The sequence below is a fragment of the Mytilus trossulus genome, chromosome 6 (genome assembly GCF_036588685.1).
Source record: "Mytilus trossulus isolate FHL-02 chromosome 6, PNRI_Mtr1.1.1.hap1, whole genome shotgun sequence".
In the NCBI taxonomy this organism is placed as follows: Eukaryota; Metazoa; Mollusca; class Bivalvia; order Mytilida; family Mytilidae; genus Mytilus; species Mytilus trossulus.
Window position 1 is genome coordinate 73,072,169 of NC_086378.1, and position 15,293 is coordinate 73,087,461.

General features: G+C 31.5%; 1 long non-coding RNA gene across 4 annotated transcripts; it reads left to right on the forward strand.

Moving 5' to 3' along the window:
* The first annotated feature begins 6,354 nt into the window (after positions 1 to 6,354).
* Positions 6,355 to 13,975, forward strand: LOC134721820 (uncharacterized). Of its 4 annotated transcripts, XR_010107932.1 has the most exons (5): positions 6,355 to 6,505; positions 8,962 to 9,252; positions 9,480 to 9,595; positions 12,904 to 12,924; positions 13,813 to 13,975. It is a non-coding gene; the product is annotated as an uncharacterized LOC134721820 (long non-coding RNA). The 4 variants fall into 4 exon arrangements; XR_010107931.1 differs by lacking the exon at positions 12,904 to 12,924 and having other exon boundaries at positions 6,356 to 6,505; XR_010107933.1 differs by lacking the exons at positions 12,904 to 12,924; positions 13,813 to 13,975 and adding an exon at positions 12,487 to 12,810 and having other exon boundaries at positions 6,356 to 6,505.
* Positions 13,976 to 15,293: the final 1,318 nt, after the last annotated feature.

Genomic DNA, 15,293 nt, shown 5'->3' on the forward strand with positions numbered 1-15,293 from the left:
TCTTAGTGAGGTATTATACCACATCTGATCTCTGATCTCAGATGTCCACTCACAGGCACTTGTCTCAGAAAAAAAATTCCTATATACCTTATTATATTTTTTTCTGAGAGAAGTGCCTGTGTGTCCACTCTCCGTTAATATTATCTTTAAATTTTTATTGGTATTGAGGAAGATGTACATATTGCTGAGAACAGCGTGGAAAATGCAAGAGAAGTAAAACGGTTACAAAAATGGGATGTTGAAAAAAGAATGATTTCGTAGAATTTATCGACAAGGACAAAATTTCAGATTTAGTTGCCGAATTAGAATCAGTTGACAGTAACCATTTATCTCAAGGCAAAATTAACGAAGTAGTCGAAAAAATTAACAGCATATTATTGGATGCTGCAGAAAATGTTCTAGGTACATATAATGCTAGCCAAGGAAATCGTACAGGAAAAAAAATGGGCAAAAAGGGGAACAAACCATGGTTTGATAAGCAATGTTGGAATAAGAGAAAGATTTACAGAGGAACAAAGAGAAATTATAACAGTAATAGATCAGAAGTAAAAAGGGAAGAAATGAAAAAGAAAGAACGGGAATATAAACGCCAGATGGATAAATCGATGAGGGAATATAGAAAAAAAATTCAAAAACATATAAAAAACCTGAGGACAAAAAATCCGAAGGTATATTGGAAAATTTTAAATAGGGGAGGGAAAAGAAAAAAACCTAATATAGCATTAGATGTACTGTTTGATTTTTTCAAAAATTTAAATAACGCCGAGAATACAAATGACGTCACAACTGAGCCGAATGACATTCAAGGTGTAAATGAAGTTTTGAATTCAGAAATTACCGCAGATGAGATTATTAAGTGTATACGAGACTTGAAAAACGGAAAGGCTAGTGGCGATGATTTAATAATCAACGAATTTATTAAAAGCACATCACACATTTTTATACCCGTTTATGTGAAACTTTTTAATATGATTTTTGATTCTGGTACTTTACCTGAAATATGGCTTATGGGAAATATTATACCTTTTTATAAAAACAAGGGTGACCAATCTGATCCCCAAAATTATAGACCAATTACTATACTCAGCTGCCTGTGAAAACTTTTCACATCTGTTTTAAATCTTAGATTGAGCTCTTTCTTAGAGGATTATTTATTATTAAATGAAAACCGGGCTGGCTTCAGAAAAGGTTATTCCACAGTAGACAATATATTTGTTATTCACATCTTATTTGAGTTGCTAAAGACACAGGCACTTGTCTCAGAAAAAAAATTTCTATATACCTTATTATAACACGTGTTATAATAAGGTATATAGGATATTTTTTTCTGAGACAAGACTTAGTGCCTGTGGCTAAAGAGGAAAAAGAAGAAACTATATTGTGCTTTCGTTGACTTTGCAAAAGCTTTCGATACTGTTTGACGGTCTGGTCTTTGGTCAAAACTTATTAAACATTCGATTAACGGAAAAATGTATAACGTTATTGTCAACATGTACAATAATATCAAATCACGTATTCATTTTGGATCAGATTTTTCTGAATTTTTCCCTTTTTCCATTGGTGTTAGACAGGGAGAGAATCTCTCTCCTTTGCTTTTTTCTATTTATCTTAACGATCTGGAATTGTTTTTACAGAATAATAATATAGAAGGTTTGTGTACTATCTCTGATGAGTTAGAAATAGAGTTAAATGTTTATTTAAAATTGTTTGTCATTTTATATGCTGACGATACTGTCTTAATGGCAGAATCTCAGATAGATTTACAAAGACAACTGGACTCCTTATATGAATATTGTGAGTTATGGAAACTAAGAGTAAATGTGGAAAAAAGTAAGATTGTAATTTTTTCACAAGGTAGACTTGGTGTATTATAATGAAGGTAAAATGAGGTAAAATATTTAAAGAAATAAATTTTAATATTTCATATAAAACTAAGTGGATCTTCTATGAAATTATAGAAAATAACTAATTCTTGTATAAAGCTTGTTGTATAAAAGATATAATTAGAAAATCTTTAATATTATGTAACTTTTAATATATAAGTATTAGATGTGAAATTCTTCTTATTTGACACTTAGCGACATAAATAAGGTTTAACAGGTTAAACTTTTAGAAGTATTTCCCTCAGCAAATATATCTAATTCTTTTCTATTGTTCACCTAGAATTCAATCTAACCAAAATAATCGGATTCCCCTAACTTAGAATTCTATCTAACCAAATAATCGGATTCCCCTAATGGTCGTAAAAACAAAGTATTAAGTAATTAAAAATAGTAACCCCAAACTATGCAAAAATATGAATAAGGTAAAAGAGATCTAACCAATAGAAACTGTCCTTATAAAATAAGTATTCTAAAAGTCATTCTGATTGGTGAATAAAACAAGTCCAACCAGCACGTGTCCTTAGGGTTTAAAATAGGAAACCCTAAGGAATGAAACATTAATTTACTTGTATGGTTGGACTCCAAATAAACATATATTGACATCTTTGTTTTATTCACCAGGTTTGTAAACTTATATCTTTTGTTAAATGAAAAGTCAAAGTAATCTTAGTAATGTTTTAATGTAATAATTTTATAACAGAAATCTTTCTTTATTAAAGTTACCATAAATATCATGATAAACTATTTTGATTAATTAATAAAGTATTTTGATAAATGTTAATTCAAGTACATTTTAAGAACCAAATTCTTTTATTTCATATTTATGTATTAGATGAATTTACTCGTATGGTTGGACTCCAAATAAACATATATTGACATCTTTGTTTTATTCACCAGGAGGCCTCGAAAGAACGCATACGATAGTCCCCCAATTATCGTAGATAAAGTAAAGAACACAAACATGTATGGCACGCCTGAACCACTTTTATTAATTAATCTTAGATTATCTCAGATAAATTAGGTTTATCTGAGATAATCCCGGTTTATCTCAGATAAACTTAGATTATCTCAGCTTAATTCAAGTTCGAAAAAATCCTAGTTTATCTCAGATAATACAGAAAATTCATTATCTGGAGAAAATCCCGGTTTATTTGAAAATATTAAGAAAAGCTAGGTTTATCTGAACGATTTTCAGATAATCCTAATTTATCTCCAGATAATTGATTATCTGAATTTCAGATAATTCATTATCTCATTTTCCAGATAATTCAGTTTTAAAAATACCAAAGAATAATGTAACGAGTGTTCTGATTGGACGACAATCGTTTGCCAGATTATTTTTTAAAAATACCGTCAGATAATTCATTATCTCATTTTCCAGATAATTAAGGTTTATTACGGATTCTAAATATACCAAAGAACAATGTAACGAGTGTTATAATTGGACTACAATCGTTTGCAAGATTTTATATGAAAAATAGTTTTTATACCGTCCTTTTTTAGAAGAGGGGCGACGTTCTGCACACGGCACGCAATTAACAAACTACTTACGGTGTGGACATCATCGTTATTGACACCTGGACAAGCGAAATTTGTTGAATAAATTAAAAAAAAGACCAGTGAAATACAGAAGGGCTGATTAGATACAATATACATCATATACTTTAAACATACTTAATAAACACATTTGTTAGCTGTTTTGACGCCAACTGACTGTTTATTACTGACGGCTAATTTCGACATCGCCGATAATAATATTGAACTCTCATATTCATTTATTCAGTCGATTTTAATCTTTTAATAATGACAACGTTTTTGTAAAATATTTAAATTTAACTATTTCGTCATGTGTCAGTAAACAAAATAGAGATGAAAATCGAGTAATCCAATAAACAAATAATGCACAATTCAATTATGGAAAAACAATTATTTCATCATGGTTATTGATAAGACAATCACATACTTTTCATTTTGCTTTCAAAATAATTTAATACATAAGTCAGAGTTTAAATACCTTAAACCTTAAACATGTTAAAGACCCAGATTTAAATTGTAGGATATAAACAATACATGTATATTGTCGGAAATACTAAATGTTTGCTTACTCGCTAAGAAACAGGAGAAACCCTCTTCATTCTGTTTTTAAATCTGGATCCAAAAAGGGAAATTTTTACATGTAAATGTAATTACGGGTGACATGCATGATTGTCAAACCTCTGCCTGTAATATGGGTAATAAATATACAACTTCCCCCAATACATGTTGACATAACAGGAAAAAAGTAATAAAAGTTTCTTTTAAGACTGCTCAAAACAAAACCAAAAATAACTCATGCACGAAAAAGATATTTTGAAAGATTAACATTCCTAAGGTTTCTGTTTTATATTTTTCTCTTATCTTTTATTCTAAATTAGATTATTGCTTCTGACTCGAAAACTAGCATATTTTAACACACAAGACACAAAATCACAATCCAGTGATATGAATTTTTTTTCTTGAATTAGATCCTTCTCACAGGAAATACCCTTCTATAATAATTAATTCAGAGCTCTTCAAAATTGTCGAAGAACATATAGAAAAGAATGAAAAGAAATCTAAAATGTGTTCGTCAATCCGTGTACAAAGAAAGAAGGGAACTTCATCCAGTTCAACCAAAAATCCATCTGAATTTCACATACCTCTTGATGATATTGGTATTGTCGCGGTGTTGAAACAAACACAGATTTGAGACGAAAACAATTTATTTTTTTGCATTTTTGAGATTTCATAAACACATTTTTTACCCATTTTTTTTCAATTCAACCCATTATATATAATTAGTTACAACATGAACATATTAACTTGATTAGCGTTATGAATATTTTTTAAACGAATTTGATAATTCTATTTGGTACTTATAAAATTGTGTGACGATTTTGTGTCAAACTTTCCACAAAAATAATTTGCACCCTATGATCGTTTACATGGAATTAAGGTACTCTCCGAAAGGTTTTGATTTTCATTATCACAATTGCATACATTGCAAATGAAAGCCTTTGGAAATAGTGTAACTCATTTTGTTAAAATTTTAATACTCTTTGATAAATTTTATTCTAAAGTCGTGTATCGTTTCTTTTGTTGACTAGTATATATGCTGATGATACTGTTATTTTTGCAGAATCTGGCAGCTGAATTGCAATCTGCACTAAAGTCTAAATGTGATGTTTTTATATTGTGAGACCTGGAAACTTAAAGTCAATGTAACTAAGACCAATGTTATTCTACTTTCAAAAATAGGCAGTGTGAGAATACTCAGTTTTTATATAATAATGAATAAATAGTTGTTATAGAAGATTTTCAATATCTGGGAACAGTCTTTTTTAAGAAAAGGTACACTTTCAAAAAATAAAGCTCGGCTAGTCTAACAGGCTAGGAAGGCCATGCTCTATGCATTGTGTAAAGCGAGAAGGCTTTGTTTACCAGTTGATATTTTGTTACAAATATTTGATGCAATGGTTGCACCTATATTGTTGTATGGTGCTCAAGTGTGGGGTTACGAAAACAATGAAATTATTTAATCTTTGCAATAGAATTTTGCAAGTATATTTTGAAGATTAAAAAATGTACTCCAAATTGTATTGTTTATGGAGAGCTTGGTAGAGAACCTATGCCTATTTGTATTAAAGCCAGAATGGTTGTCTTTTTGCAACTTATTTTAAATGGTAAAAAAAAGAAAATATCACGCACGATATGATATGTTATATAGACTTGACGAAGATGATGTGTATCACTCTAAATGGTTACCATGTATCAACGAAATTTTACTTGAATATGGTTATAATCATTGTAGGAATAACCAAACTATGGAAAGAAATGTTATTCTGTCAAGACAAGTTAAACAGTTTCTTCATGAAAAATTTATTGAAAATTGGAAAGCACAAATATTTAACTCACCTAAGTGTATTAATTAAAGAATTGTGTGTGGAAAGCACAAATATTTAACTCACCTAAGTGTATTAATTATAGAATTGTAAGACTGAATTTGGTTTTGAGAAATATCTCTCTGTTTCCCCACCTGAAATGATGTATACTATTAATAAATTTAGATGTGGAAGTCACAAGTTGCCAATTGAAGCTGGTAGTGTTTGTTCTATTGATGGATCTGGAAAAAAATGTGATCAAAGTGATAAAGAACAACTAGATTATGATACATATTTAATTGTAACTTTTTTAATGGAGTTCGTGTTGTTTCTTATTTATTATTTGTAACTGTTTATGTATAAAATGCCACGGTCTCTTAATTTCATGAGTCTTTAGGATAAAAAAGATCTATACAAGTCATTTTTATATCAAATGTATTATCACACCTTTTTATGCTCGATTTGAGATCTAAATTTTATTGTTAAAAAAGGCTAGCTGTTGTCAAATAAATTTTGTGAGCAGTTTTAATACCGAGGGTGTGTCTTATTTTGTGAGTTTTCATTGGTTTGGAGTTTTTAGACCCTTCATTGTTGACCAGTGGAAAACTTCCCGCCGAAGTGTTTCAAATAGCACTTTGTCTTCAAACGAACAAGATGGACACATGCAGTTTACAGAAGCAAAAGATTTGATTTGAACTGTTCGTGAAACCACACATACTCAAGGTAGATATTAACCCCTTGGTATTTTCCCAGATTATTTTCATTATTAAAAATATGGATCAAAATACGACTTTTGAAATCTTTTTCGAAAAATTAAGATATGATATATAGAGAATAATACATGGCAAAATCCGTATCATATGTCGTATCATCCCGAGACATCAATATCAGCCCAAGGGCCTTTAGGCCCGAGGGATGATATTGGTCGAGGGTGATACGGCATGTGATACGGATTTTGCCATGTATTATACGCTTTATCATATATTTCAACAGAAGAGTATTACATTATATGAACTGTTTTCTGATCCATAGCACTGGGTTACCTTCAGTTCTGCTTTTGTCCTGTTTCAAAGCCTTAAAATAACTGCTCAATTATTTATACAAAGCACCTGGGTTACCTTACAATCTGTTGTTTTAAAAATATTTAGTTTATTATTGTATTTATTAGAATGTTTTGTATTTTTTATAGTTGCATTTAGTGTGCCAAAACATATGTTGTGAAAACTTGATGTTCGTGACGTCACATACAATATGAAAGCTTCACGTTCGTGACGTTACATACCAAACAATGACGTCATTCAAAAATTGACCTATTTTGAGGAATTTTTTTCTTGAGCAAAAAAACAACAAAAAACTGACTTTTAAATGTAAAAAAAAAAAAAAAAAAAAAAGGTATGCGATACGGGTTTTACCATGCGATACGGGGTATGCGATACGGGTTTAGCCATGCGATACGGGGTATGCAATACAGGGTAGGTGATACAGACTGGAAAAAAGAACCTTTATTAGATATACAAAATATTTTTGCTCAACTATCGATAGCAAAGATTTGAAAATATTTATTTTACTTTTTCGTATTTTACTGATACATGGAATTATATTTCAAGTTTACAGTTTTCAAGTTTATAGTAGATGCAGTCTATTTGTATTTATAAAGATGATAAAGCCATAATTCAAAAAGTAGAAGACTTGATTCTCCATTATATTGTCCTTGATCCTCGATTTACTTACAGCCGTTTTGGTGGTAATAAATATTATGTACATGGTTTAATCTCAATTGTTTTAACACTTTTTTCACGTTTTTGTTATTGATCTGAGTAAAGTTCAGTTACATAATTTATTTGCAGTATGTCCTTTGTCAGTAGATATTTTTCTGCACAGCCAGTTACTAAAGTGTGAAATGAGTAGATTGTTGTGTAACACCTATATGGTCATGTGATCAAAAGGTTAGAATTTGAACCGATATATGGTCGTGTGATCAATAGGTTAGAATTAGAAGCCAAATCAGTTTAAATTGATTTTTACTTGGACAAAGACCTAGGTATTTTTATGCCCCACCTACGATGGTCCACTGAACATAGAAAATGAAAGTGCAAAGTTCAGGTTAAAGTTTTTGGTCAAGGTAGTTTTTGATGAAGTTAAACTGAGTCACATCTACTATACTTGAAACTTAGTACACATGTTCCCTATGATATGATCTTTCTAATTTTAATGCCAAATTATAGTTTTGATCCCAATTTCATGGTCCACTGAACATAGAAAATGAAAGTGCAAAGTTCAGGTTAAAGTTTTTGGTCAAGGTAGTTTTTGATGAAGTTAAACTGAGTCACATCTACTATACTTGAAACTTAGTACACATGTTCCCTATGATATGATCTTTCTAATTTTAATGCCAAATTATAGTTTTGATCCCAATTTCATGGTCCACTGAACATAGAAAATGAAAGTGCAAAGTTCAGGTTAAAGTTTTTGGTCAAGGTAGTTTTTGATGAAGTTAAAGTCACATCTACTTGAAACTTAGTACACATGTTCCCTATGATATGATCTTGTTAATTTGAATTTCAAATTAAAGTTTTGACCCCAATTACACGGTCCACTGAACATGGAAAATTATAGTGTGAGTGGGGCATCCGTGTACTATGGACACATTCTTGTTTCATTAGAATATTAGGGGACATGAAATATGTTTGAAAGAATTTTAATGCAATTAATTGATTCAATGTGATCTGTGTTGGATTTTAGATTTTAAAAGTTCCAGAAAATTACTTTTGGAGAATTGAATGATTTCACTAATTTTTCATGTTGCATGTGAAATTACAATATGATGACTTTACCCCATTTCTTTAAGTTTATTGATTTATTAGAGTTGTTATGTTTTCAAGCTTTTACTCTTGTATAACCATCATCGAACTGTAACTATAAGTTCTGTAACCATGGTAAAATTCATGATTGATTGTGGGTGCATAACCCCCTGTGGCAAATATATCATGCATTTCAAGTTGAAAGATCCATGTAACTTGACCAGGTATTGCTTCCAAATAGTATCTACCTACAACAACAGGAATAGGGGACACATTCATGTATATGTCTAGGAGACTGACAGTGTACCAACTGAATTTGTTGGCAATACCTTCTGAATACATTTTTTATATAAAAGTTAATTACATTTGGTTTTTCAGAGAATTTACAAGACTATTATCCACAAAATGCAACAGTCTTATTTTGATGAATTGTTGAACCAGAGAAATGTGAAGACTTACAGACACCTAGACTGTATAGTCAACATAACAATGATTAGAGAATCAGACTACAGTGAACATTACAATGATTAGAAAATCAGACTAGAGTCAACATTACAATGATTAGAGAATCAGACTATAGTCAACATTACAATGATTAGAAAATCAGCCAGCTGCATTTCATCAATCAGTTTATGATGAAGCTTTACAGCATTGGAAATGATTACTCAGGTATGTATTGGTTAAAATTTTGAGGTTTGTTTTATAGGATAATAGTGGTGTTTAATTTTATCTTTCTTGAAATAAATATATTAGAAATGAGGTGAAATATGGCATTGATTAAAGGAGATGTACCAAGGAAAACATGTGACTGAATAAACATTTTATTAAAAAAGGATGAACAATACAGTTTTGAGTTTCAATCCTTTCATATATTAAAATAAAATGATATTTTGTAGGGACCAAACAACTGAGCAGAAAGAAGAACCGTATGACCTTGAAGAGTAAGCAATGTATTAAGTATATTTGGGGTTACCAAAGAGTATGGTAAGAACCTCATCTTAAATTATACTTGGTGAGTATTCTTATTGTTGGTTAAATATTAAGCATCATTATGGAAAATGGGGGATCAAGGGTATACACCAACAAGACAGTGACCAAAGGAAAATAAATAACCAAAACCATCTAGAGGTTTCAACTATAGTCTGATGTTTATACAATACGTGAACTTGTAAATCATCCAAAGTCTAAAATATTTGTGAATAAAATGAACAGACTGACAAATAACTTACATACACACAAATATCTGACCTAAGCACATGAGCATGTTGCAGGGCGAAATTTTTTTATTAAATAAAGCTTGAGCCTGTTTTGTGCAATGCCTAACCATTTAACGACAAAATTTCATACAGAAAACTTTTCAAATTGAGGGGTTTCAAATTTTAAATAAGCCAATTTATGGTTTAAAAAAATAATGGAAATCTTGACTCCCCAACAAGAGAAAAATGTCACTCTTATCATTGAGGAAAATGGCCACTACCTGAATGGTCTTTAGAATTAATTCAGTTGCTCTGGTCATTTTTCAAAATTTAACAATGTAAGTAAATATGGAGTTGTTTGATCAATGGGAGATAACTCTGACCACATGGAATAATTCTGAAAACTTAAAGAGGGGTCCTGATCCCGAAATCCCGGGCTTAAAAACACAAAATCCTGAGCTCCCGAAATTTAAATAAATTTAGATCCTGACATCAAGAAATTAAAAAAAAAAAAACTTTATCCTGAAGGGGTCAATCCCTAAATCCTGTGCTTTAAAATACCAGATTCCTGAGTCCCAATATAGGTCCTATCCCCCTCACATATATAATTGATAACTAAGATAAAAGAAATACAGAAATTGTTTTGCCTTTTGCCATGCTTACAATCAACAAAAGATTTTTTTCTTCATTTTTCAAAATAAATTCCAAGACTAAGATGTAGGATGCCATTCTACTAACAAAATACCACAGCATGGAGACCCTAATCAGCACACTAAAATGTCCAAACGTGTGTCCTACATCTTGAAATAAATATAATTTTATAAATGTTCAAGTATCTTCAAAAACATTTTTTACTCATTTCTACTCTGTTGAGACAATTTCACTAGCACTGCACTTTGACTTTGACTAAGACAAACACAATGTTGATTGAAGTTGAATGGTACTAGTGACAACTTTGTTGGAGACATGGAAAGCATTTCGTCATTGTTAGTAGTTTTATGGGCTTTCACCTCTTGAGTCACAAAGAACCTTATGTACGTTAGTTCCATTGAAATGTTATATGCATTGTCAATGCTAAACATTTGATTGACTTTGACTGATTTTTTTTTAGTTTCGTCAGAGTGTAAATGAGTTTGAACAAAAGGCAATATAACCTTTTTTTAGTGATAAGAAGATTTTACTTTCATTTTTGATAAAGTTTTCACCAAATTTATTGTTGATAGCAAGGCTTATGGTTTGCACAATAGAATATGCCTTTTACACAATGAGCTCAGTGGTGAATCCAGGGGTGGGGGGGGGTTGGGGGGGGTCTGGAATTTGGAACCCCCCTTTTTTTTGGCCCATCAATGCATTTGAATGGGAGCATATAGTTGGACCCCCCCTTTTAATCTGGGTTTGGAACCCCCCTTTTTTGGGGCCTATCAATGCATTTGAATGGGAGCATATAGTTTGACTCCCCCACCCCTCCCCCCCTTTACTCTGGGTTGGGAACCCCTCTTTTTAAAATGGCTGGATCCTCCCCTGGAGCTTGTCACTTTCACTCAAAAAACATTAAAGAAACCATCAAATTCCTAAGCTTAGGTAGGAGCTTCAAATTGTCATAAAAATTACTTAATTATCATTATCTTGTGTATTTTTGCCACCTTCTGCTTAAAAAAAAATACATTTAGATAATTTATCACTTAAAGAGGCATTTGCAATGATTTAGATAAACAATAACAGCACTTTGTTTTTTTTATAAATATTAATAAAAGTGGAATAATGAAGAAATGACTTGTAATTATTAACAGTCATTTTTATAGTTAAATTGGTAAAAATGATCTGAAAAGCATTGCTGATTTCATATTTTTTTCCAAAACCACAATTCAACCTCATTTTGGTCTGTATGCATACAACATTTAATAAGAACCATTGTAGTAGATGGTTGCTCAGCTTGGTCAGATAATAAAAAGAACAGAATGTCAAAATAAAACGGTTTTGCCAACAAAAAATATTATTTCAGTGATAAAACTCAAATGTTTTTGCTTCAATTTTTTACTCACTTGAGTGCAATTATTTGCAAAGTACAAATCTTATACAAAAGAATTATGTCTGAGACAACAACCCAACCAAAGAGCAAAAAACAGCCGAATCAACTAATGACTCTTCAACTCAGCAAGAAAATCCAGCATCTGGAGGCAGGCTTCAGCTGACCCCTACACAAAAATGTTCACTAGGTCAGTGAAAGTGGATGTCATACTAAACTCAAACATATATTAAAATGAACTGAAATTAAAAAACCTACGAGACTAACAAGGTCCAGAGGCTTCTAACAAGGGACAGGTGCAAAAATGCAGTGGGTTAAACATGTTTTGAGAGATCTCAACCCACACTTATACCTCTATGAGCCAATGTAGAAAAAACAAACACAGCAATTTGCACCGTAAAACTCATTAAAAAGAAGTCTGTGTCCAACTTCAGAAAAGGTAACAAAAGAAACAGACTAATAATTTGTGTATTTTTACAACATTTACAAAGCTAAATTTTGTGGGAAAATAAAGTAAAAGTTAAATTAAAAAAGAAATATTTAATTTTGAAATTTACTTCAAAGGAAAGAAAATAAAGTTTAATTGATTTTATTCTTATATGTGTAATGTTGTATATGTATATATATTTCATTTCAGAGTTCAACAACAGATTTTTAATTCTATAATTTTGATTTTTGCAGATTGCAGCAGTGGGATGTTACAGTCATAGACGTTGGATAGACTCCGTTGTACTAGGCCAGGGAGGGTAGCGCAGAGTTTCCGCAGCACTATACAATAGTAGCAAGATCACTCTACCATGAGCTTGTTAAAGGGCCCGTTTGATGAAAGTGACACCAACGTTCTCCACAACACTACAGATTTGTTTTTGCAGATGCAGCCGAGAGGATGTTTCAGTCATGGACTCATTTGATGGAAGTGGCACCAACATTCTCAAACACTAATAATTTACAAATTTGTTTTTGTTGTAGATGCAACCTCATTCATACACCCTAGAGTTTGGCTATGTTGTGACAGAAGAAGAGTGTCATATAGACTTCTGTATGTCCATTTTTATGGAAGTGACAAATTACTAATCTTTCTTCTTATATCCATTTCAGAGTTCTTACAAAGATGCATAGGTATAAAATATTTATTATTTTTTGTCTTTTGGTGTATTTTTGTCAATGAGTTAAAACCCAAAGAACAGTACATCGATCAGAAGTAATAAGTTTGACTAGTGTAATTTGAGAGAGAACACTCTGGAACACAAAAAATATCCTACCTCATAAAAATTTAACACGACATCTTATTTTCACCTTTTTTCATTGAAGCAGCACACAGTGTAGTCAAGAATGTATGCATGTCCTTGAACTTCTAGAAATACAATACCTCTAATAGTTAAAACAGTCTGGTATAATGGTCAACAAGAGCTACATAAAAAAAAGGAAGATACCAAAGTTAAATTAAAAAAATATGTATTTAATTTTTGAAATTTACCTCAAAGAAAAGAAAATAAAGTTTAATTGATTTTTTTCTTATATGTGTAATGTTGTATATGTATTTTTATTTCATTTCAGAGTTCAACAACAGATTATTATTTCTATTATTTTGTTTTTCGCAGATTGCAGCAGTGGGATGTTACAGTCATAGACGTTGGATAGACTCCGTTGTACTAGGCCAGGGAGGGTAGCGCAGAGTTTCCGCAGCACTATACAATAGTAACAAGATCACTCTACCATGAGCTTGTTAAAGGGCCCATTTGATGAAAGTGACAACAACGTTCTCCACGACACTACAGATTTGTTTTTGCAGATGCAGCCGAGAGGATGTTTCAGTCATGGACTCATTTGATGGAAGTGGCACCAACATTCTCAAACACTAATAATTTACAAATTTGTTTTTGTTGTAGATGCAACCTCAGTCATACACCCTAGAGTTTGGCTATGTTGTGACAGAAGAAGAGTGGCATGTAGATTTCTTTTATGGAAGTGCAAATAACTAATCTTTCTTCTTCATATCTATTTCAGAGTTCTTACGAAGATGTATAGGTATGCAGTATTTATTATTTTTGTCTCTGTGTATTTTTGTCAATGAGGTAAAACCACAGAACAAATCAATCAGAAGTATTAACTGGTGTAATTTGAGAACACCCTGGAACACGAGAAATATCCTACCTCACAAAATTTAACATGAGACATCTTGTTTTCACCTTTTTTCAAGGAAGCAGCACACACAGTGTAATCATGAAGGTATCCATGTCCTGGAACATCAGGGAATAGCATATCTCTAATAGTATTTTTACTACTATCCTCAAAATTCAAACAAAACAGTCAGATATTTTGATCAACAAGAGGTACAATCTCAAACCATGTGGTGAAAAAAGACAACACATAACCAAAAAAAGTGACGGAAAATTGTCTACACTGACAACAAAATATTATACAGCAACAACCCATTCAAAGACCTGAGAGATTCTCAAGCACCAATTCAACCAAAGACCAGGGATGATCTCCAGCACTGAGCACCAACCAAAACAAAGAACAGACATGAACTAGGGCAAAAAGCACCAACCCAACCAAAGACCTAAGAGGTTTTCAGGCACCATGCAACCAACTAAACTAAATAGCCAGGGATGATCTCGGACACCATGCACCAACCTTTCCAAAGATCAGGGATGCTTTCAGGCACAACAACCTTACCAAAGACCAGGAATGATCTCACACCAAGCACCAACCAAAACAAAAAAAAAGGGTGATCTCAGACACCACAGAATGTTAGCAAGTATTTGATATGTTAACTTATCTACTACTTGTGTAAGTAAAATGGGTTTTTTTCATTCTGTGCTGCATTTATTCTATCAAAAATTGTCAAAATGCAACATGAAATTTTTATGTGTTTTTCATCTCTTTCTTCAAAATGTTTTACATATTGAAATTTTTTGAAAATTCTATTGGACTATCAAAAATAATTAGTAAATAATTTCTTGAATAATTTTTTTTTTATTGGAAATGTTAATTTACTTTAATCAACAAATATGAAAATAAATGTTCAAACCTTTTTCATGCATAACCAAATTAATATATGTGTTAAATAAAAGATTACAAATAAAAAAAATTATTATTTTTTTTTTAGAAAATTAAGATATGCTTCTAAGAGTTTTTACAATTGAACTGTTCCAGAATATAATAATGTATTGTTTTTTACAGAAAATATGAGGTAAAATGACAAATTATGATTCGGGTTTACATGAAAACACTGATATCTTGAATGACAGTAGCATAGGTGGATCCAGGGAGCCTTGCCCCCCCCCCCCCCCCCCCTTTTGTGGGTAAAGAAGTAAGTTCGGTAAGAGCCATATTTGGCCCCAATTATAAAGTTCATAGTAACAAGACAATAACTGTTTCAAGTTGCCTTAAAGACATGTTAGAAAGTTACACAGAACTGTTTTTGTCAAAGTTTACTTCTAACACGTTAATTTTTACATCCCGAAAAGGTCAAAATAAGCCAG